The following is a 25,652-nucleotide window of genomic DNA, read 5'->3' on the forward strand; positions in this document are numbered from 1 at the left end:
ACCATAACTGAGAACTCAACATTTGTATTTGAAGAGCCCAGAGAGCAAAAAAAGATTATGAATATTGCTTAAAAATATTGTAGTAATGGATTTCCCTGATCTGCCCTTCTCCGTTCTCTCCAGAAGAACCACAAACAAACAAACCTTCTGGAATGAGGAGGACCAGGAATAATTTCAGTCCCAAAGCAGGAAGTGATTATTGTTTTAGTAAGTCATAAACTGGAAGAACGGCTGATAACGAAAGTATAATTTCTGGTTATAACTGGGCAGTCCTGCAAGCGAGTGCTCATCTCCTTTTTCTTATGGACTTTAGTTTATTGTATTTCCTCTGTGGTAATTCTGTTGATTTCTAGAGCATAACTGAGCAGTTAATGCTATTGTGCACTTCTTAGCACCAGCCTACTTAATGGCTGTTCGTGCGCCTGTTGGTCTACAAACAAAAGAACAACACATCGCGGAGTTCTGCTAACTGCCATCCTTAACTTTCAATCAAAATACAACAGAAAGAAGATCCCAATTGGGAAACATTCTATTTACCAATAAATAGGTCACTTGCAATTTATATGAAATACTTCAGATGACCAGATGGTTACAGAGTTTTACCTGCATAATTCGAGTTTAGTATGTTCATTTGAGGGCATGAAATAGCTGTGAGCTGTGAACAGACCATGTTCCTTTTGAGACCCAACGTAGAATACCCTTCTAACAGAGAGCCACATAGTGGGGGAACTCAAAATGTATTGCTTTCATGAACACCTGTGCATTGGTTTTTGCTTTGCTTTTAATTTGTCTATATCTGAAAGTGATGTAAGCAGCATCTGGCTATTCTTACTTAGTATGCCAATGCTGCCAAAAAATCAACAGATTCCTACTGTACTGCATTTCTGAACTAATGAAGACATAATTATATCCCTGAGCAGGAAGAAGAAATTATGCTTTGTTGGGGACTAGGCTAGAATAGAAAGTGTAAAAGCAAGAGTGTTTTGAACCAAGTAAGAAAAGCTATAGCTTCTTTCAGAATCTGTTTTAGTTATTTATTTGTTGCCAGTTGACTGAGAAAACATGGTAGTAATACTTGAATATCTTTGAAAATATGAATGGATAAAATAGAAGCGCAAGTGGTTTTTTCCCTTTTAATTTTTCACATCTCTTTGCCGTTTTTGATTTGTAGATTCTCATGAACATTAATAAAAAAAAATATGCTGATAATTAGAAGCAAGTCAGGTTCTTCAGTGACCTTGTTGATTTGTTTTACATATATTTTTGAGAAAGTCAGAAAATTATTTAAGTTTAATGTGATGCCATCTAATTTCCTGAAAGATAATGAAATCATTTTTCCTGGGGGTGCCGTTTTATTTTAGGTCTTTTTTTTTTTTTTTTTTAAGTGTTGGACTTGACTGTACAAACACCTGAACAACTTCCCTGTGAGCAGGCAGTGGATGAAGTCACCTTCACTGGTTCCTTCAAATCTGATTGTTCTGTTGCTATTGCAAGATTATACCTGGTTTTACATTCAAAGTATTTACCAGGTTTGTGCAGTGTTCCTGGTGGTCAGCAATCCTGTGTACACCAATAGTGCATTTCATGACTGTTTGTTCTTATGTATTCCTTCTTTTTACAGTACTGTAAATTGATCAGAAGGAGATCATGGAGGTAATTGCTGATAAATGTTTTATTCTCACGATGTAACAGCCACCACAGTGCAGATGATGAGAGTTCAGCTGCTCACTAAAGATACCTTCCGACTTGGAAAGTATAGTTGTCTTACTTGGTTGACAGATTCCCTTAACACCCCTTATATTATCACTGGTCTTTGGCTAATAAAATTGGCTTGCTGACTGAACTGAAACATCTTTAGGTTAAAAAATAATTTAAAATGAAATAGTATTTTTTCAGTGAATTTAGCCTCCTAAGAGGTGCAGGATGGTAGAATGGATTGTTTAGAGTCAGTGTTTTCTTAAATTGGTAAAAACGGGTAGTACAGCTCTATCTTCAGAATGGAAATAGCCACGGTTGAAAGACATCATATGGCATCTATGTGTCACTTTAAAATTTTTATTAGAATAATTTGAATGAGATGTGAAAAGGAAAAAATGGCTTCAGCAGATAGTGTCTGCGTGACTACTGAATTTTCCTCAGTGGCTGCTATGTTGAATCCCCTAGGGCCATAATTTCAATCCCTAAAAACAGCGTAGTTTTGCATTTTTTTCTTTCCCAAAATACATCTTCACAGTGTGGTAACTTACAGAAGAATCACAGAGTTTGCTCAACTTCAGTGTCGTACATGACAGTGATTTAGCGTAGTATATTATAATGATTTAAATTAAATACAAGGTTGCTTTAGTTTTTCTTCTGTTTTTTAAAAAAGGAATTGTAAAATTAGAGAATAAGTAGGGATATTTTACTGCAACTTAAAGTTTTGAGCTTTAATTTTCAGGGTTGGACTTTCTTTCTCACTATACTCAATCTAATTTACTGTATTTTAGAACAAATGGCAAAGAACACCAGAGGAATAACTTTCAGTGACCATTCTACAGCTGAATCCCTTGAAATAATATTTTTGTATTTCACACAAGCTTTTGCTGTAGTTTAGAGAAGAAATCCTTAAAATGACTGTAAGTGAGCTAATACGGATAATGCTTTGTACACAGGTGGAAAATAAACATGCGCCTTGTTTCTAAGACACCTAAATTTATCTGGTTAGAGACCTGGGAGGCAGCTCTATAATTGAATCAAAGATTATGCTGAATCTTGGTGATGGTAATTTATGAAATAATATATCCTAAAATCACAAGCAAAATGTCCTGAAAATTACTAGTTCTGCTACAAACATTTGTGGTTATCTACAGCTACAGTGGATTTTGGGGGCAGGGAAGGTATAGAGTGTCAGAGTGAACTCTTAAGTAAAAAAAATGGAGGCATGTGGAAAAAAATACCAGATTTCAAAAACAGATTTTAGGGGACCTGAATATTTGTAAGTGTATATGTGATGTCAGTACATAATCTCAAATGTGTGGTGGTGCACTTGGAGAAACTTGGCTAACTCAGAAGTATTTAAGGTGATTAATAGTGTTAGGAGACACTTTAGATAAAGCTGAGAGTTTGGTGGTCTAAGTTCATATTCTAGATTGGACAGTATTAGCTCAATTTGGGAAAATCCCACAATTTTGCATTCACAAAAAACATTTTTGCAAATGATATGCATATAGGTTACAAGAAGCAAATGCTGTTTTGATGCGTTGGGACTACAAACTCGTGGTCAGAATGTTCTTCTAGTCTGTAAATGTTGCATACTCTTGTGATGCTTTTCAAGTTACTATTTTAAGTTAAATTTAAGCTGGTACTGAGTCACTGTGTGTCTAGGAAGGTGTAAATGAGCAATGTGAAGTGACCAGCTATAAACTAATGATTTCCATGGTAGTCCTAAGTAAGTCTGATAAAACCTGTAGAGCAGAGGGAGCTTACGAGGGTGGTCAGGTGGTCACCAGCCTTCCTGGAGCAGGGGCTGGGCCGCTCCGCCTGGCAAGAAGTGAAGTGCTGAAGGAATCCAAGTGGGGGATTTCAGGGCACCCTGTATGGAGGGAAAATGCAGGGTGAGACTTGTTTCCTCAAAAGTATGTTGGTTTAAAAGCACTGAAATACTACCCCCTGCTGTTTTGGATGCAGCAGTGGAAAACCTAATGCTTAGCACTGTTTGCAAATGGACTGTTTGAATGGCTTGCTGTCTTCTTTAAGCACATCATAAAATGTAAAGTCGTGAAGTATAACATGTCTCATAAGTAATTGGTCTTGACTGTGACCCAGTAGCACAGGTGCTGTTCAGATCTGCAGTGAGAGTAAGGCTTCGGCCTCTGTTCTGAGCGGTGAACGGAGCATACTGTCTACAGAATATATTGCTTCTGGAGTATGTGGTGAAAGCATCCAAGATTTTTATAAGCAAATTCATTAATTAGTTTGAATTTAAAGGAGTGAGAAATGTAAACTTCTTTTTCAGTATCTTACTGATCAGAATTAACTTAGTAGTGAATGAGATTAATTATTCAAACTTTAGATGCAGGCAAAACATTCTAAAATCTTTTATATAGTGCCTTCGAAGAATTTAGCTTGTGATTGCCCTGAGTTGCTGTCTGCTGTACGTAACAGTCGCAAGCGTGTAGCAAAGATTAGATAAACGGCAAAGTTGTGTCAGCTAGGGCTAGCTCTGACATCTGAAGTAGTATCTCCAGTTGCTTCTGCAAGAGTTTGCTTGTGTGTAGTTCTAGTGGTTGTAGTAAGTCAGCCCGTCCTTTGTCATGTGTTAAGTAATGTTTTCTATTCATCCAGAGTTGGGGTAGTTGTAGGCTTTCGCAGCAGCTGAAATAACACATCTGCTGCGATTCTTCTTAAACGCTGGTATTTTTGGGGTAGTTGTCCAGTAACTGCAGATACAGGGATTTAAGAAATAGGAATACTTCTTTCTTAAGGATTGCTTTCCTCCTACAGAAGAAAATAAATTATCTTTCCAAAGGTCAGATTGGGCTACAGATGCTAAAAAACATGAATCGAAATGTTAATCTAATTTAATAGAGCTCGGTAAAGCAGAGCTAAAGTTGTTCTGATATTTTATCTGTCAGTTTGCGTGTCTTTAAAATTTCTTTTGAGTTGGTTCCAGATAGTTGAAGTAGTTGCAACACTCTTAAAATCCTTAGTTTTACTCATTTATTTCTAACTTCAGTTAAGCTAGAACAGAGTTTAGTTTCTTTAGATATGTGAAACGGGATTATATAAAAATATATTGCTTTCTGAATGCTTTCTGAACAGTTAATGATACTTAACAGAAACTGTTGCAATATTATTTTTCCTCTTTTGTAAATGGAGGATTATATCTCATTATCTATCTGTCTATATATATCAGAAACAAGCAGTGTCATGTTAAGGTACTACTGGAAGTAAAAGGGATGTAAAATGATTTCCTAAAAGGGTTGAAGGACTCCATGCGTAAATCGAGATTAGATTTTATTCTTATGATCTCTTCCTCATCTGACTTACTTTATTAACATGGCTTTTACTTAGTTCAGCAGCAGGGATCAGGGGAAGTGAAACTTGTGCAAATTTTGGACACTTCAAAAAAACAAACAACAAAACCACCAAACTCTTCTGATGAAATGATTTATACAGGTTTCCGTATCATTGAAGGAAATGCGATTCAAGGAACAGTGCAGAGGTGTGATAGGAGCTAATGATACTAAGATTAAATATTGTTAAAAGGTTCCTAACGAAAACAGTGAGTTATCGGTTTGCTGAAGAGAATGGATAGAATCTCCATGGATGACATTTTTGTAACAGATTGGACTGACGTCTGCCAAGAAGGATCCCTTCAGATTGGTACCTGCAAGCAGTGCTGAATGCATGGACAAGGCAACCCTTCTAAATTTCTTTCCAGCTCTGTTTTCTAGGTTTCCTAATTTCAGGCTCATATACCAGCTTTTAGAAAACTACAGTTATAATTGATTGAATAAAGTGATGTGCCTTTATTGGAAGCGAGCTACTTTCCAGACAGCATTAAAACCCTTTTTTCTTCTCTCTGAAATTGTTTCATATTTCTGTGAAAATCTCTAGCAGAAACTTCAATTTTTTGTTTTTAAATTTGGAACTATCTTGTTGTTAGAATGTTCCAAAATTGTTATCAACTTCATAGTACTGCGTTTTCTACAATAGTATGGTCTGTGGGTGCTATGGCCTAGACATTTTAAGAAGTGAAGGTAGTTATTTAATATAGTGAACCCAGATCAGTAATGAGAGAACTACCAGCCTGCTTTAGTAACAGTAGTAACTGTTAATATGATTAATGAACTTGCAGTATAAAATTTTGAGTGGAAGGCTGGCTGCATGGAAGACACTGAGCTCATATGAAGGAGTTCTTGCTACCTCTTATCAGTCTTCCAATTGTGTTGAATAGTATGTGTCTGTTTTGTACTGGAAATTTACTAAAGTATCTCAGAATTGTAGGAGTTGGAAGGGGCCTCTAGAGATCTTCGAGTCTGACCCCCTGCTAAAGCAGGTTCCGTACAGGAGGTCACACAGGTAGGCATTCAGGGCAGTCTTGAATGTCTTCGGCAGAAGAGGCACCACAGTTTCTCTGGGCAGCCTGTTCCAGTGCTCTGTCACTCTGACAGTAAAGAAGTTCTTCGTTTTGTTAGTATGGAACGTCCTGTGTTCCAGTTTATGCCCACTGCTCTACTGCTGGTCTCCAGTGAAAAGAGACCACCCTCATCAACTTGATATCCACACCTCGGGTAGTTCTAAACACTTATGAGACCCCCTCTCAGCCTCCTCTTTCCAGACTGAAGGCCCAGGTCTCTCAGCCTTTAGTAGACGTTTCAGCTTTTAGAGCAGCCACTCAATGTTCTGAGAATAAATATGATTTCTATTTGCATTAACATACAATGTTACTAAATTAGTACTAAACTAAAATGAGTACTAAACGAATTCGTTTTTACTGCTGTTTAAGCACCATGCAAGAGTTGCATTATTTCCTGTGCCTCCATTGACACCTAACCAGCATTTTTTGAGTGACTGCACAAGTAAGACCAATACTACCTGAATTAAAGGGGAGGTTTTGCTCTTACTGTTGCAAGTGATGATCATTAGTAAGTCTGACAGGCGCAAAGATAAGCAAGGCTAAGATGAGATTTTCACAATTAGTAGGCAGAAAGTTGGAAGTGCAAATTTGCTTTTAATTTAGCAGGAATACTATTTGGGAAATGGAATTATACATATATTTAATCTTCAAATCAAATTTATAAATGCTTATAATTAAATTCTGCAGTAAATATTTTAAAAAAACGTAACAAGACGAATGACCACTGCTGTTGTGAGCATACTGTTTTGCATATAAAGATCTGGCTGTTAAAACTGGAACAGTATATTGCATATGATGACCTCAGTCAACTTTTCCCATTACTGCCCGCTGGCAGTACAGGATTATAGTGTGGTATATTATCTCAAATTACTGATATCTTAGAAAAGATCCATTATTTGAATTGAGGGCAAGCTGAAGTTAAATACATTCTAGCCTCCTGCTCTGTGAATGTTGTTTACTTCTGCCTTTCAGTTTAATGGTAGCTCATGTACGTGTTCACTCTGGATTCAAAATTGGTCATCCAACTTGTCCATTCCCTCAGCCATAAATACATTGCTTTAGTTGATGTGTGACAGTAAAATATTAGTTCCAAGCAGATAAGGTAATTATTTGCTTGTTTTCATATGGAATGTGCAGAAACATATGTCTAGTTGTTAGTTCCTAGACATTTTTAGTAGAATTTCACTAGTTTTACGAAGAATGTTTTTCATGTAATTTCACTGTGTGTCTGTCTTCAAGAGCCTTAGAACCTGTTGACCAAGTTCAGCCAAGTTTGATGGAGAGAAATGAGCCTCGAATTCCAATAACCACTATGATAATTAGCAGGTGCATAAGGGAAGCAGACCACAGAAATGTTGGCAATGCGGGAGGGTTAGAGACGACTTGGACAGAATGTGTTCTGGGTATAATGGGTTTTTGACCTATCAGCCCCTGCACACCGGCACACGTGTTGTTCTGAAGCAGTTGCAGTGTGTATCACTCCTTGCTCTGTCAGTTGGAGGAGTGGGAATGTGGGAGCTGGGAGAAGTCTGCAGGTCTGTGGTGGGCATGGGAGGAAGAAAGCTGTGACTGCTAAGTGTGAAATAGAGTTGAGGGCAATTTAGAGTGTGCTGCAGTGTTGTGATAAGGAGCTCACATTTTTGCATGGGCCAAAGGGATAAGTAAATATATTAATAGAATATGAGGAATATAAAACCCAAATCCATGATTGATTATTTCCATTGCTCTCAAAGTGATTTTAAAAGCATTTTGTTTTCTGTTGCTTCTTCCCTTGGTATACTGTTTGTTTTTTGCTTGGGTGGTGGTGGTGTTTGCTAACCTGCTAAGGTTAAAGAATAAAAGCAGAATTACAGAAAATTATCTGTACTGCTCTTAGTGCTGCAGGATGTAGATGTGAAGATTCGTATGGTAGTATAAAATTGCTTTAACATATTTGGCTTTATATTTTGAAATGCAATGAGTAATTGGCAGACAAGACCAAAGAACTGTAAGAAATGAAGTACTGTATGCTTGAAAAGCTTTTCTGCATAGCAGATATTTTTGTCCTACAAAACTTTAAAGAAAAACTTTAAAACTTGATTGCTGTACCAACTAGACGTAACAGCAAGTTAACAAATCTTCCAGCAGGGTGCAGTCTTTTCTAAGGATTTCTAACACCTTCAGCTTACATAGTTTACATGCATTTTGTGTGTAAATATTACTTTGTTCTGCAGCTGTTAAGCAGTCAGCTTTGTTTTTCGGAGTGCGCTTTTAATGGTACTGTCTGTTTGTGTGTTGCGATTGTGTTTAACACCTGAGACAAAATTAGATAGGATCAATTTAATGGTAATGTGGAGCCATCAGATTCCAGCTGAGGGAAAAATCAAGGTCTATCCCACTATTTTTAGTTCTCCAGAAAGAAATATCCCTTCCTGCTGCCCCTGCCCCCCCNCACCCCCCTCCCTTCCTCATTCGTTAAATAAGATCACTGTTGTTTTGCATCAATAAATAGATTCAGACAGGAATGAACTTTTTCCATTCAAATTAATAGGGTGTTAACATCAAAGCTTAATTGTATTTAAATACTTCGCACTTCTGAACAACTAGCCAAAATGCAGCCACCCAGCTTAAATGGCTGATATTTCAGTAGCTGCCTTCTGACTGGGTAGAGTTGCAAGTCATAGGATGAAATTGGAGCCATTTGCTATGTCTGCAATAAAAATACTGTAAGCTGATGTTATGTTTGTCTTGACTAGTTGTATACTAAACAAACATATAACTTGCATTGCCATCTTAATTCTGTTACCTAGGAGACATAAATAGCAATGCTATGTAATTTTAAATGTAATAGAGAAATGCTTGTAATTTGGCTTGCTTATAGTGATTGCGAGCAACAAGTGCTGCAGCCAAGGACCATTTGTTCAGTGGGTTGGATATTTCTTATTTGTTGTGTAGGCATTTCTGCTTTGACCTAGGAAGAGGATGACATAAATCCTTTGTGCCATAAGCAGACTGACTGTCTCCTAGGCCAGCTCAGTTTTGTCTACAGACAGTCCAGTATATCACTGAGGGTATATCTGTGTTGTATACCACCAGATCTGGTATTTCAAATATGCCATTCTTTTGGCTTCTGGATATTACTATTTACATAAAGAAGTATTGCAATTTCTAGTTTTGTCTGCACGGAGGTGTTTTCAGCACATGAAGTTGGATTCTGTGAAATTATACTTGTACCCAGAACATATCTCACATAGAGCCTTTGATGGTGCTTGAAAACAAGGTAACAGACCGTATGTCACTGAGAAGGTTTTAGTGTTGGGATGTCAGGAGTGAGGAGAAGTCAGAAGAATTTCACAGATACGTCATATGTCATGTCTAATTCACAGTTTTGTATTAAATATTTGAAAGTAAAATAATTCTCATGCTTCTTTAGGAAAGACTTAATAATCCTCCCTTTTTTTCTCCCTTCTCTTTTCTGACTGGCTCTGGCAATTAGAAAATTGCCTCCAGAATTTAATGAAAAAAATATTAATCCAGAAAAGAAATAAAAGACAGGATATATTGCCTGTGTTTCGGTGAGTAGGGCTGGCTTAGAGAGTATTTTGTCTCTGATCCATTGCGAAGTAGTGAAAGTAATGTAACAGTGGTGGGGTTGAATAGCGCAGCTAGGAATGAGAGTGAAAAGTTGGACAGTAACTAACCCAAATGTGAGCTGCTTTGGCAGAGCAACGTGGCTTGATCAAACTTCTGGCTCTGGAGTCGTATCCTTTGCGCAGCTTTTCAGCGCTATTAGGACCTGAAATTCTGCTAATTCAACCACTGTACTGTGAAGAAACTTACGTCTTATATTCATGCACTGTTTTGCTTTTGTGTACACATCTACGAACTTTTGAAATTATATATTTTTCTGGTTTTTGTCCGTCTTCTTCTGTGAAATGGTTTGGCACGGGTCAGTCAAACACCAGAGAGAGAAGTGATGCTTTGCCAGGCTGAAGTATCAACATGGCAACTGCAGCTCAATTTGCTTATTTTGTACTGGACCTACATTCTCCAGGTTTAGTAGGTTTAAAAAAAAAGACGAGTACAAAGACACAACCATCTTGCTGTCTGGATTTCTATATACAGGCTTTTATTTATGTTTGAACTCAAAAGACTCAAGACTTTTTTAAGACAAAAAAGTTTTGCTCCATTTCTAGCTATCGGGCAGTGCCAAGGCAAAAGTGTGTTGGAGATAAAGCACTCAGTGATTTTTAAGGCTAGTTAGTAGATTGAAGTATAGCCGAATATTAGTTCCATCTGCTAATTGGTGTGATGACTATAAATTCCTACCTTGTCGTAGAGTTTTTGTTTTGTTTTGAACTAATGACGTCAAGCTTTGTAAGGGGTGGATCTTAAAATAGTGAGACGTTAGAAAGCCAAACCTGATTAAAGGTTTCCACATCATTAAAGGAATGCCAAAGGTCTAAATCCTTCTCTTGAATCAAAATATTTTTAGAGAAGTTTAGATATGAGATGTAACTACATCAACTTGTATTCAACTAATAATTTGATTTTGTCATCTTCCAGTTCTGTGTTTCATTACATTGTGATAAAACGAACGCAAATTGTATGATCCTTCAAAGGCCTTGTGAGGTTTAGTGGGAATAAGTATATGGTTATAAATTATTATTTTTTTAATAGCATCCATTCACTGGATCTATTAATGTAAATAATAATAATAAAATCAAAATAGTTGAGAAAACACCGGTAATATCAAAAGGCAGTGGAAGCATGTGTCAGACTGTTAGTAAGCGTGTGCTGACAAAGTTATGTGATATCTCTAGACTGAATCCTCATCATGCTTTAATAAACTGGTTGGCTCATCTTCTCCTCCCTCTCTTACCATTGCCATGGTCCAGGGTGAACTGCTCTTTAGGCTGCTGATGAAACCCTAGGTATAGGTTTTGCATACAGTCTAAGTGGGAAAAATCGAAGTTCCTGTCCTGCTCTATGCCTCTGCTTGAATCTGTGGTCTGTGCTGAATTTGCAGTGTTTGCCTCCACATCTGTGTGCTTTAATTGCTGCGCGGGCAGCCTGGCTCAGTGCAGGTGGTAGTTGTGTGGCAGGAGAACAGACATCCCTCCAGGACTGTGACACCTCCTGTTTGGAAAAGGAGGTTCAAGGAAGTACATTGCAAGGAATTACAGCTGTGTGTATTATTTCCTGACTTGACAAGGCAAAACTGTAGTAGGAATTGCAGGTGAAAGAGTTGGAGGTGGTGAGCTGGCTGCAGCCTCTTTGGAGATAGTATTTCTTGAATGCTTTTTGTGCTTGCTCAAATCATTTAAAATAATACCTGACTTTGTGGACACCTTATTAATTAACATATTTAGTGTAATGTGTATATTTTGCATAAAACCCAGACCGTGTTGTTTGCGTACAGTTCACGTGAATACTGGTGGGACCTTTTCTGAGCAGACTCAGGAAGCTGTTGGTTCTGGCAGATACACAGCGAGAGATGGAAATCAAATGGCTGAGGCTATTGCTGTTAAGAAGCTGTCGCGTTACGCTTGTCCCACTTTCCAGCTGATGATGTCAGATGTTCTCATGAATCAGCTCACGAGCCACCTATTTTCAGGTAAAATCGTCTCTGATTCCAGTTTGCCTTGAAGACATTGGGCTGAGAGCAACAGTGATTCACGAGCTGATTCAGGAGTGGAGCAGCTGCCTTCCTTTAGGAGCAGCCACATTTATCAAAAGGGAGGGGCAGGAGGCTGGGTGGTGACAGCTTCTATTGTCTGATTTCTATCTGCTGGTGCATGTCTGCCAGAACCTTATGCTAGTTTGCTCAACCTAATGCTAAAACTCACGTCAGTAGCTGACAAGTGTGCTTGCATGTGTTACAGTACAGCGTGCCTAATCTCAGCTAGCAAAATTTGATACCTCTTGAACAGCGCAGTTTGAAACCCTAATTGAGAAAGGGCCAGCCAGTCTAGTTGGATAGACAAGTCTTAAAGTAGTCATTTCTAAGTCAGGAAATTTGCAGGTATGGCACAGGTGAATCTCTAGGGAAACAGACCTGGGTAGTAGTAAGAAATTAGACACTTTGGAGAAAAGTGGAGGATCCTGCGACTGCACATCCAGTTTAACTTTTCACCATGTTATCTTCATGGGAAGGGTCACATTTTATAGCACGTTTATAATTTGAAGCTTTTTTACCAAGTGTAAGTTGTTATTTTTCATTTTGTTTTTGAAAAAGCTTCTTAGATGGCCATAGTCCTCTGTCACTAGATGAACCACAGGCGTTTTTGTGATCCTAGCCCAGTGTGAGGTCAAACAAATGTGAAGCTCTCTTGTCGTAGCATTTAACTGTACGTTACAGCAGCATACCATATTTTATATCTTTCTGCATTGCTAACATGCTTTTTCCTCACAAAATCAGGGCCGTGCCATTGATGTGTTTGTAATATAGCAAGTTAAAAGTGCCTTTGTAATGTTCACTTCTTTTTTTTTCTTTGTAAATGGATATCAGTATTTCATAGTATTACATCATTCTGATGCGTACGTGGCTAAAAATAAGACAATAATATTTTCAGTTTCTTTATGTACCCCTTTGGACTACTGATGCTCTCATGACACAGACAGCACCAGTGCAGGAATGATGTAACCACTGTTCTGATAACAGAGTTATTTGTTGCACTGTGAAATGACTTAAGTTGTCTATAATCACTTCCTAATTTCAGTAACCAGTTGTCAGTCGGTATTTAGACAATATATTTTCATCATGTTTACACTTTAAACTTTTTGATTTCTTTACTGAAAAAACAAATCAAGGATAATACAAGCTTGAACTCATAGATTCCCATAGACTGAAGAAAGATTCCCAGAAATCCTTTGGCCCTCCTGCTTTTTCTGGGGCAAGATGGGAGTAGAGAGAGAATATCCTGTGAGATGTCCTGTTGCTCCCTTGTAATTATTTAAAAAAAAAACTTGGAATGGTCTCACCTAGATGATGTCCACTGGGTAGCCCGCACATCCTGAGAGCGCTGTGTGGCAGAAGGCTGTGCTCGGGGACTGCAGGGCAGGGCAGGAATGCTGGGAAGGCTCAGCAATAGCTTACAAGGATACACTTGCTGAAAAGGTACTTGCGAAATTTTACCTTTGATACGACTGTATTTGATAGTTTGGAAGGGTAGGAGATACACTTGGAATCACTGTTAACTAGTTTTTGTCATCAGCCTGATTTGTCACTACCCAAACCTGAAAAGATTCAGAGGATCATTCTATCAGACATTTTTTGTCATTTAGATTTATTTTCAGTCTGCTTCTCCAGTTGAGCAATCCTGAGCTCTTTTAGGACTTCTGTATATCACAGAGTACTTTATTTTACTGTCCCAGTCTTACTGACATCACATATAAGCTAAGTAGCTTGCACAAAGCCAGCTTGCCCATGGCAAAACAATCCTAATCCTAATGTTTGTCAGGTTTCGGCCCACTGTTTCTAGTACGACTGTCATTGTAGTCTTTATTTTTCCCTTCCATCAGTTTCTTAGTGGAATGGAACTAGTTTGTAACTTTCAAAAAGTAATCACTAATAATGCTGGAGAAAGAAGAGAGGGATGCAGTGCTCACCTCCACTTGATAACTTTATTACACCATTATCATAGTATTTTTTAAATGCCTGGAAGGGAAATTACCTTTTTTTTTTTTTTCCTCCAGTCTACTGTTATAGAATTTATAATCCTCCCTCTCATTTAATTTCACTCCTTCATATCCTACTCGTTTGCAGCATGCCGGATCAGCTGCTGTGTGTACTAGAGCAAGCCGTGCTCAGTGTGCCACTCCTTGCTGGCTCCCTTTACTGCTGCGCGTGCTGCCTGTAACCATCCTGCTTAGGTCTCCCTCGCCCTTTGCTCTTTGACACACACTTTATTCTTAAGTCGAATGTAGTTTTCTGTAATTTTTGATTTGTTTCCTTGATATTCTTTCCCCTTTGTTACACACAAGCCTTGGGCGTTACAGAGGAAGACAATGTAGAGCTCTCCAAGTCTTAAATCTCTTTTCAAATTCTTCTTGTATCTTCCTATAGCATGACAAAATACTTACGCATGAGATTGTTTTGATAAACTGTAACTTGATACATACAGTTCAAAAGGTACTTTATTTTCTTTTTAAAACCAGTCTCTTCCTTTTAATGGCCCCAGCATGTTGTTCTTAAGCCCTCCGTGTGTTGTACAAACATACTGCCTGGAAATGTGGCTGCCTGGCTTTCTTGCATGTGTTCATTGCAATCCATCTGGTATGCTCCTGCTCCCAGGAGCTTAACGCTTTTAAAAATATTTAATAACTCTTTCTGTGTCCTTTCCCAAAGGAAAGTTACCTGGAATAAATGTTCAGACCATTTGAGACGTGAGTTAGAACCCTTGGTACATTTAAAACAAATGAACAAAAACCTCAGTTGCATTTTTTTTTTTTTTTTTTGCAATTAAGACAGAGGGCATCTTGCTCAAGTGTTGCTGGGACTGCATTACTGGCTCCAGCCCATATTTGTATTGGCCAAGGTTAATTCAACACAGCTTATGTAAGATGTGGATTTCAGACTAGTTGAGAAAAATGACTTCTAAACCGACTGTCTCATAAAGTTTAACTACAGTTGTTTGCTGTGGTAGCTTGGAATTGCAAGGCAGCTCTTCCTCTTCAGGCACAGGCAAGCTTCTTCTGGCTCCATCAGCAGCTGGGGTCATTACTGCTCCTGGTCCTGCTTGCTCACCCGAAGAATCTTTTGTAAATACCTTGCAGGTTATAGACAGACAGCAGACAGTTTATTTTAGCTGTTAGTGTTAGATAGCTTCATGAAACAGTAGTTAGTGGTTTAAAACCATTTAGAAATACTCTCGGCTGTTTGCTGCCTGCTTCTGTTGGCATTCAGAGTTGTTGTAGCAGGATTGGCTGAGCAGTTCATTGCGAACGTTCCTGCTCTGCTGCAGGCAGGATCAGCCAGGTTAGTTCAAATAGTTGAAGCGAGCCGTCAAGCTAACCCAGCTGATGCTGCCTGCAGCAGGATTGAGTGTCCTGAGCAGAGGTGTGCATGCTGACATCCAGCAAAGGGTGGTCGCTTCTGCAGTGGTTCCAGGGGCTCTGTACTGGTGGCCTGACCCAGCATGGTGGTTCTTTGTCCAGTGACACAGTGCATGGGCACGGGTACTTCAGCACCTCATAGTGCAGCAACGCCCCCGCCCTTGTCCTCCTTTTTCAAGAATCATAATGGTTTGTGTTCGAAAATACTGAAGGACATTTCTCATTTACTAGAAAAATTTCCTCTTTTTGGTCAAGTTTTGATAAGTTTTAAGTGTAATTGGTGAGTTATTAATTGTTCCTTGTTGTCAGAGCCCTATTTCCAAAGTAATTTAATGATACAGGGAGTTGCTAAGTAGCACCTTACAGTAACACCGTAGTATATTAATGGGTTGGGTGATGGACTTGCATAGAGATCAGTGGGAAGCATGTGCCTAGGTGTTTATGTGCTTGTGAAATTTAAGTTGGCACACACCTGCTTGTTTGTGTCCTTACATAGCCCTGAAGCTCTGACTACAAGTCTAAGGCTTGGTGCATCTTGTATTTTATATTATTTTCATTTTTTTGGAATTATAAATGAGCGACCAACTTTTCTTTTAAGTTCCCAGTCTGCCCATGTTTTAAATAAAGAAAATAAACATTTATTTTGTATTTATTATTAAATTTGCAGACTGAGTTTAGAATAGAATGCCTTGTGCGTTTCAAGATTCTCACTGTAAAATCTTGTGAATTTATAGATGAAATTGCTTCATTTAGTGGGGGATACCTCTACGTTTGCAAGCACGTGCATGATGAACAGTAAGTGTATCCATTTAGGCAATTACTTGCAGTATCCTGATGATGTGTAGGTAAAATGAAAAAGTACAGTATCGAGAAGCAATTTGAAGTTCTACTTGTATTTATATTATTAAAAAAAAAAACCCAAACACCTAGGAAGTAGAAATTCCCTTCCTTTTTCCTGGTGAATTGGTTTCTTTCTATCCTGCTTCTTAAACAGTGCTCCTTATTTGTGCACAATACAATTGCTTATATTTTTTCTTGTTAATAGAGAGGTATTAGTATGGTTACTGCCATAGGAACCCATCAAAACATGACAACTAACACCGCCATAGTGGGATGTAAAATATGAACGTTGTAACATGATCCTTGTGACTGAGGCTGGCCATAGGTTTAAGTACTTTTCCAGCTCTTAAGTAATGGTAGTGATTAACCTAGTTTAATGAAAAAGGCACGCTAACACTGCTTAGCTGAGATGAGCTGCAACTTCCATGAATGCTATTGGTGCTTTGTATTGTTATTCAAATGTTGTGTGGAGTTACTCTTATTTTGGGGACTGCATCTCTTCTATTCTGTTTCAGTTAGCAGTGTTTTACTGTGTTTTTATTCATACTTTAAAAAATAATATTATGAAGTGGTTCATTAAGGAATATTTTTTCAGCTTCAAGTACATCTGCGTTTCCAGAATGGGTCATTTTAGAACTTAGTCATGTCAGTATTGAGCTCATTCCCTTTCCACTTCTACCTCAGAACGATGGTTGCATGCTTGGAAACAGGCAAGGAGTACTGATGTATTGAATTAATTGTGGTATTGTTCTACTGTGAAACATTATAAATAAAGTTAAGAAATTTGTTATGTAAGAGCTACTCTGGTATTTAACTTCAGGTTACTTCTGGGGGGGACAAGCAGAAGATGTTAAAGAGAGGGAAACCTGCTCTTAGTAGGCAATTCATGTGTTCAGTTCTTACTTCCACTAGAAATTGTATTGTCAAAAAGATGCTGGGAACGCTTGAGTTCCTGTGTTGTGCCATTTCTGACTGTGTAAGATATATCTAACATACCTCAGCGTGTTAGATATTGCAGTATTTGAAATACAAATGATGTGCTTTTACTGAAATGGGCCATAATAAATATTATGTCAAATCTTGGTCTTAGTTGTCTTGAAGCAGTTTTTGTTTAAATGGAAAACCTAAAACGACTGTATTGATTTCATCACAATTACTGCGTATTTACACTTTTAAGCATTCTGTTCTTATACTCACAGGCGTTATTATTAACCCCTGGAACAGATGGGAAACAAAAATTAGCTCATTCAGAGTTTGATTTTCATTAAAGCAGTTAAAAATGTAAGTCAAATTTTGTGTTCCCGAGTCCTCAAAAAAGCAGCACTGGAAAGTTTTTTTGCTCCTAACTTTCCTGATTTTTTTGGTGATGGAAACGAACAAGACCTGAGCTGGTTTCAGTGTAGGTGTTCGTATCCTTGTGAACACGAGAGGAATAGCTGAGGTGGCACATTACAGGTGCTGGAAATATCCACTGCTCTAGGCTGTACTTACACAAAGTGGGAAAAAGAAATGAAAAATTGCATTGATGAAGAGGAATTGATTGTTACGTCATGGAAGGAAATGTGGGAAAGGAGGACACAGTATTGGAGAGATTCTTAGAAAAGGCAAAAAGGAAACAGGAAAAGCACTTTTCCCCCCTAATTTCTTGTGTTGCTGGGCAGGTTTTAAGTTCCTCGTAGATAGCAGACAAACAATGTGAAAGACTGAATTTCTGGAAGGTGTTTAAGTTTTCTTAAGCTTCAGCATAAGTTCTAGAAGTAGTGCCGTCATCAGCGTACCATGTCTGATCACTTAAAGGGTGTTTTTAAAGCACACGGTGTTGTATGCACTTCATTCTTTCTGAGGGTTGGACGTTATTGCTGGGTTAATACTTTTCATACTGCTGAAGGATTTAATTGCTTTCCTCAGTGACTGGAAGGCGCGATGTCACAGATGTGCAGAATACGCTGCAGGTGTGTTCCTCATTTCTTGTTCGAAATTTATCTCTGACAAAGTTTGCTCGTTCGTACAGCTGATTTTATCTCCGGGAAGAAAGTTATACTAGCCTGAAGGGTTGATAGGCACGTCCAGAGCTTTAGGTGATACCAAGGGGACCTGCTCAAAAGACCGTATTTTGGTCTTAGCTGGAAGGTGATGTCAGTTGTCTGTTTTCTGTGCAAGAAAGAGAAACTTTTGCTGGGTTTTCTAAAAACTGGTGCTGTCCTGTCAGATATTGTGCATTGCCGAGAGGAAGGGTGAAAGAAAGTATAATTAACAAATTAGGTCATTATGAGCGAATAATAGAGAGCCGTTCCTTGCTGATAAGAGATGATGCACCGCGTTGCTCAGATACATGCAGAGGTCAGCACAATCAAGAAAGCAGGAGTGCTTTTAATCTGCACACTACATGATCTAGTTCTGTGTATGGAACTTCTCAGTAAAAAAATAATGACTTACATTACTTCCCTCTGCCTACCAGCATCCCGTGAGGCTTCATTTTAGTTTCGGCAGGGTGTGTATTATCTATTAGATGTTCTCATTTTACAAAGACAGTGAAATGACAAAAAAAAAACCAACAAAAAAGGTAGAAATGTGTGGTGATGAGGAAGTAGGGGCATGTCCTATGCGTGTTCCAGTGCTTCAGTCTGTGTCATCTTGATCATGTCCCTGTGTCTGCATGTAGATAGGGCATAAACCCAAAAGAGTTGTTCCTTCTGGGATCCCAGAAACGAGAGTAGAGTCAGAGGCATTTCCTGACAGCTAGCCATGAATGCTCATTCCAGAGAGTATTTTTTGAACGTTAGCCAATTTCTCATACCAAAGATTTGACAATCTCAAGGCCAGCAATACTGAATGCTGCAAAGAAGTCCAAGGCATTGAGAAAGGCCATTTACCTTCAAGCCGTCGACAGCAGGAGACTGTCACATCTGCTGAGTTGGCCTCGGTCAAGGGAGGACTGATTTTAAGCTGGTAGCTTTAGTTACAGTTGGTGTTTCATTATAATTGAATGTTCAGGAATAGATAGATATATTTTAAATACTAGAAGAAAATGGTTCACCTCTAAAATATCTGAACTACATACACAGTTTGTTCTGATTTCATTATTGGAGTACGTGTAGCATTTAGTGCTATTTGTTATCTGGGTACAGTGTAGTGAAGACTTGGGGCGGGAGATAGCATTTAGATTATTAAATAAAAAAATGCTTATTGCTTAATTGAGATCTATAATAATGTGACTTTGTGGTTTCCAATTGAACTTTTACTGAACTTTTTTCAGTCTCGGTTCACCTTCTCTCAGCCTCTTAAAAAGGTATGCAAGATATGCAACACATCAATTGCAGAGTTCCTTTCTTCCCACAAATTATTTCCATTCAAAATAATAGGAATACGATAAGCCGTACTGGATTTACATGATACGAAAAGCCTGGTCAATCCACAGTGGAGGATCAGGTCTTATCTCCTCTAAACCCCAGACCACCAGCAGGGACTCAGTACCATTTCTAATACTTAATATTTGAATGCTTTTAATACTACATTCTATTTTTTAGCCTTCCTGTAAAAGATAACAATTTCTCTCCCGGTGCACTTGACACATTCTTAGTCACTGTCTACTCAGTTTACAGTTTGAGTATTTTTACTACCTGCATCAAATTACTCAATGAGAATGCTGTTGTGGTAGACAAAAGTAGGGTTTTTGTTGTTTGCCTTTAAGTAAAAATATTCAAAATGTATTTTCCTTTTGCCTTAAAAGAAATGTACAGTGATAATCTTTAATGCCTCAGACAGATACTTCCCAACAGGATGTCTATCTCTGGGCTTTATCTGTTTTCATCACGCCCTTTTGTTCTTTCCCTTTTATCCTTGTATATGTTCTAATTCCTTTGCAGTTACACAAGCCAAAGCACTAATGCTTATAAATTCTTCATGTTCATTATGTCACTGACGACTTTAAAATCTACTAAGGAGTAACACTTCATCTGCCTTTCAGCTTCCCCGTTTTGTCTCATCGGAGGCTGCTCCTGCAGCATTCAGCGTTTACCCCTATAAACACTCCTTACTAGTGAATTAATTGTGCAGGAGGCACAAAATGGTTCATGTCCCTAAAAAGCAGAGAAGCAATATCCAAATTTACTTCTAGGAATGACCGCCTGTAAGTGTTTGAGAGAAAGCTAATTGGCCTGGAGAAATTGTTTCAGGCCCTTGTCTAACACTTTCACAGTGCAGGCAGTTCATTTCCATGCATGGGAACGCTCACAGCATTGTTTATTTTAGTATAGATGTGTAGCTTATACATGTTTAGACAGCTAAATCAATATGTTACCTCTTTATCATCATTTCTCAATTTGTACGTGGCTATGTTCTGAGAATACGCTGGGCTGCTTAACGAGCCCTGTAGCAGTATGCTGGTGCTTCTTGATCAAAAGATCTTAAAATTAGTCATTGTTGTTTTAGTTTCAGTCTGGATGTGTTTCTGTTTCAAACACAGATATTTTCAAGTTGAATGTTTTTCTGCAGGCCAGATTGCGTTCTTTCTTACAAACTAATTTCTGGTAAGATCTTGAGGTAAAGAGGGGACTCATTCCCCAGACAGCTTTTTCCTCTTCACATAGAACTTAAAGTGTTTGTGTTCCTATTGTGCTGAATCCCAGCAGGATTTTCTTGATCAGATTTTTTTATTCTGCTCTTATATTTTTAATGAATACTTGATCCAGCTGGTATAATGTTCAAGAATTAATTAATTTTCATATTTTTGTTTGATTAACTACATAAATAGAAACACGTGAGCTAGTACATTTGCTTTGATTATGTGGTCTACATGTGAGAAATTGTGAATGGATTTAATTGCAGGAAAAATACGATTGATGAGATGAAAACAGAAGTGCAATAGCTGAATATGTGCAGATTCTAACAATGAAGTTACAGAAAAATCGGTGTAGTGATGTGTTTTATATAGACTTGTAGATTCATTAAATTTAAAAAAAAAATGCCTATGTGCAATAGAAATGAGTGAATTCAGTTTTTTCTTGTTCTGTGTCATATGATTTACTTAGTATCTGCTGAACAGGCAGGAAGAAGTAGTGTGGAAATGTTTATTTTGGTGGATGGAGCAATTGCTGGGAATCCAGAACACCTTTTTCTAGGCTGCTGTTTTCATGAGATTTGTGTCTCCAGTTAGCTATTCCTTTGTGTAGTCTGCTGCCAATTAGCTGGCTTCCTACTGGACACCTATCTGCCCCTCTTGTCAACATAGTGACGGAATGTAGCAAAGAGTGAAGAGAGGGAGAGCAGAGAAAGGACCAGGGCGAAAGGACCACTTCCCAGTGCTTACAATGCTCCTTTGGCCGCGTAGAGTTTGGACGTCAGAGCCTCATTCTAGAAACTGCTTAGGTGTTTTGTGTTCAGAGAGTAACCAACATTTATGTTGGCATCGTTATAATGAAAAATGCAAGCATGAAGAAATGCCATTTTTTCTTCTTTTAGTGTTTAAGTCATGGAGCAAGTATTTTTGTCTCTTCACTGCAGTTTCAAAAATGTGTAATATTCCTAAATATTGGAAACATATGCAAGAAAAGTATTTGCATTTGAAAAGAAATGAAGAAGCCCTTGCAGATGAAATAAGTCCAGTTTAGCAAAGTGTTTTGAGTCAGTGTGTAATTGTAAGTATGTGACATGAGAACATTCATATAGCATGGTATTTTGCTAGATTGTCCCTTTATGGAGAAATTTATTCTGGATAGCCAAGACAGTAGGAGTACTTACCACCTTCTGTAATACTAAAGATATCGGTGTTATTTATAATGGATTGAGGGAAGCTCAGTGAACTGGAAATCCTTGGTGGGATAAATTCTTTCCAGGGCATTATTTCTGGGCAGTTTCATTTATTGGCTAGCAGGCAATAAGTTAGCACACTTATTCCTGACACAGGGGAAAAAACATTGTGAATGTTTCTTCGTTTTGTTGTGCAGATACCATCTATCATTTTCTTATTAGGTGATGAAACTCTGAACTGAAGACAATAGGGAAATCACATCCATAATTGTGGGTGGTTTTCATGCTAGATTTTGGGGAAAAGTTGAGACCGAATTACCATAGAAATTTTCCCTTCAGTAAGAACAACTCTTCAGACGAGCACTGACAGAATGTAATAAGTTGTAATGCTGTAATGTGTGTCATTTCCTTCCCCTTCTTTCGCACTGAGGGGGTGAAAAAAGAAAAAATATTTTCTTCTAATTTGAATTTCATAGTAGTTAGACACGAATGGCAGTTGGCAAATGGATTGGTACCTGTTTATACTGCATACAATTCTCTTTACTTATTTAATTAAATACTTACATGTTACCTACATAGCTTTATACAGTCAGTAGGTCTTCCAGTCAGTGTTATTTTCAATACTTGCTTTCACCATTCAGAAAAGTTCCATGAATTTGTACACCGTCTGCATTAAGAGCGTGAACGTGTATTTGCATTAAAACATGTTTATGGGCATAGTTCTGTAACTTCATTGTTTCATATGTGGCTGTGGTCAAAATCTGTTGTATGTTAAATGTATTTTGTTTTTTTTAATTTTGTGAGCTCAAGATATGTATTAGGTTTTTAGCTTCAGTATTAAAATTGCTGATTTTTTGGAGGAGGATTAATATTTGACAAAATATGAAGCATTCTTTTTTAATGTAAGCCACCAGCTTTCAGAGTTGCTGTAAGTTATCGCACTGTGCAGGAATGATCATTGCTATTCTATTTTTTTTTTCTCATAATGTGTATTCTTTATATGTGTATTTAAAAAGAGTATTTCCTCTTTGCATACTTGTAGTAGATAAATATACAGGTTGTAATCAAAACACTGCTGCATCCTAGGATGTGACTGTGAAAGAAGGCATGTGCATTAGCCAGCTTCTGTTTTTGTGTTTGCTTTGAGACATGGCTTAGTGGCCTAAATAGCGTTCACTGAGCACAAGTTTTTACATTCCACACTGACTTTGTGTTCTAGGGCATGCTGTGTATAACTAATGCTGTATAGTTGAATATATTATTATTGTATTAAAGTATATCTTCAGTGTGGCAATAATCTCTTATATTGCTACCAGCGTTGCACTTGAATACAGGAATACTGAAAACTGTTGCAGAGACTTTCACAACATGGTGGCATTGAAGATTTCAGGCCATTCTCTGTACAACTGTCATTCTGTGGTTACCCGAAGAGAGATGATGGGTGTGGGGTGATGTTATTATGACCTGCTTTGTGCAGGTCTCGATGCTTAGTTATCATTTCCCGCAGTGATTCCTACCACATGGTACAGTTCATAATAGTGCATCTTTTCTGGTTAGATTCAGGCACTGTCAGCAAATCTTAGTGCTGTAGATTGATTGTTTTTCACACCGGAAGAAACTTAGGATTTTTCTAGAATTTGTGAGCGTGTTGTGGATATAGCAAAAATCTTGAGGATTCTGATATTTTGCTTGAAGTCTAAACTCAGACTACTGTCATGCTTGACAGGCTTGATGAGCTGTCATCCTAGGAGGCAACAGAATGACTATAAAATTAGTAAGACGAGTAGGTCTTTGTTGGAAAGTTAATTCCCTGAAGTAGACTGGGGAATTAATACTATTAACAATGGCGCAGCTCAGATATTCCTGGATGTGGGAGCCTGTCAACTCTAGTGAAACAGCTGCTGAAGCAGTAAGAGGTGTTGCTGGATTAGAATGCTTGTTGCCAAGCAGTGAGAACGCAGAAGAGTTACTCCTGGAAGGTAACTGTGGACTGCAGCAGTTGTTCACAAGGAGACTCAGTTTAAATATATATAGAAATGAAAGCAAACCTGGAAGCGAAGGATTTCAAAAAAGTGAGTGAGTGAGACATGTTGGTGCTAGTTACGGTGGAGCAGACCAGAACGTAGTTGCTTTAGTGTGAAGACTTGGTCCATTGGGCCACTGTCATTACTGTGCAGATGCTTTCCCATGAAGTCCCCCTGCCAGCCTGCACCGCAGGCCTGGCAGGATTTAAGAAGAGTTAGAGCAAAGTTAAAGGTATGTAGAAGTATCAAGAGATCTGATTTTTGCCTTCAGCTACTAACTTGGCTAACAGGACCTCACGGTGAATGAAGCTTTTGCCTGTGATTTCAATACTTCTTTCCCTCTCCTCCCACTTCTTTAGCAGCACAGACTTCCTCTTAACTATAAGGTAGCCAAAATAAGTCATCTTCTCCTGCTGTCAGTTCCATAGTATTTGTCCAGAATCTGTTGGAAGTCCTGATAATGTGGTTTCTGCAGAGGCAGGTTTTCTGTTTCGTTCCCTTCCCACTCCAGCTGCCCTAATCTCTTGAATTTGCACTCCAGCATACACACTTCATCTAGTTGGCGCGTATCATTTATTATCTTCCTCCTAAATTAAACCATTATTAGTATTAAGGCATAAAATAGTATCTTTAATTTCTTTCCTCTTGCTGTTGCCATAGATATTAAGAACATATTTTCGTTGACTTGAGAGTGATTTCTTTAAAGCATTGCATGTTGCCTTTTTCCTGTTACTGTAATGTCTAATGAAGTGAAACTTTTTAGATTGCTCGTCAATTCTACCCTTCTTTGTGTAACACCAGATAATCCATCCTTTCTTAGCTGATGCAGAAGTTCATTAAGGCATGTATATGGTTTTCTTCTGTCTGCAAAGGCTTCTTGATAGGACACAAATTTCTTAACCAGATTTCAAGCGAAGCACAAATTGGACCATCTGTCACGTAATCTTACATAACCTGTGTTACAAAACGTTGTTAACACATTTAAATGCCAGTGCATGCAATCTTTGTTTACATGTGGATCTGCTGGAAAGTCTGAGACTCCGTTCATGGGAATGGGGCTTTCCCAGTTTGCTTGCAGTTTGCCCAGTGCGTGCAGGAGGGGTGTTGGGCAGAGGCTGGAGCTGGAGCCCCAGGCACGATGTGATACGTGCAGTCAGATGGGACTGCATGGGAACAGAGTGGGGAACAGCGTGCTGCTGCCAGCTGGGAGAGCAGCAGGCCAGATGTTGGAAAAGCACGAATGCTGGAGTTTGCTGTTCAGCTGGCCAGCTGGCCAGATACACTGTGAAGGTCTTGATTTGTCAGCCAGTCTTATTAGGTACTCCCAACAACCCAGGCATCGACTGAGTATTTACTGAGAACTGCTATATGAGGAATGGTTTGCTGAGTGCTGCTTTATGTATGAGATACTTTGTTCCTCAGGTCATGCAACGTGAAGCTGGAAAATACACAAACATTTATTTCGAAGGATTCAGTTGCTAGCATGTAACTTGGATTGGAATTCCTGGTACTATTGGAGTCAAGGAAGAAAGTTCTGAAAAGACTGATGATGTCAGTGACAAAACTCTCATAGATACAGAATCAGGTTGGAGGCAGCTTGGTGGTGTGTGTTAATAGTTCAAGCAGAATTTGAAGTGTACTGTTGAGTTAACTAGTTCCTAGAAATGCTTCACTTAACTCTCAAGGCAAGTTTTACGAAGGAACTTCCATGGGATGAGTGAGTGTGTTAGATGTGACTTGGGGCAGCAGACTCAATAAGTTCTAAGCAAACATTTCCATCCAGAGCATGGCACCAAGCTTCACCATGTGCCCTGAATATTGCAGCCTTTAACTAGCACCACAAATTAATTAGGAAAGACCAGGAAGAGCACATGCTTTTCCTT

At 38.5% G+C, this 25,652-nt stretch overlaps 1 protein-coding gene across 4 annotated transcripts in view; it reads left to right on the forward strand.

Moving 5' to 3' along the window:
* ARID2 (AT-rich interaction domain 2) overlaps positions 1 to 25,652 on the forward strand; it is a 107,124-nt gene that overhangs the window by 27,075 nt on the left and 54,397 nt on the right. The window contains exon 1 of one of the 4 annotated variants that reach the window (XM_021385003.1): positions 23,732 to 23,817. The exons of the other annotated variants lie outside the window; for them this stretch is intronic. The gene's annotated coding sequence lies outside the window, so the exon portion shown is untranslated. Of the gene's footprint in view, positions 1 to 23,731; positions 23,818 to 25,652 lie in introns of those variants that run through there. 4 annotated transcript variants of the gene reach the window in all.

This window comes from Numida meleagris, chromosome 1 (genome assembly GCF_002078875.1).
Source record: "Numida meleagris isolate 19003 breed g44 Domestic line chromosome 1, NumMel1.0, whole genome shotgun sequence".
In the NCBI taxonomy this organism is placed as follows: Eukaryota; Metazoa; Chordata; class Aves; order Galliformes; family Numididae; genus Numida; species Numida meleagris.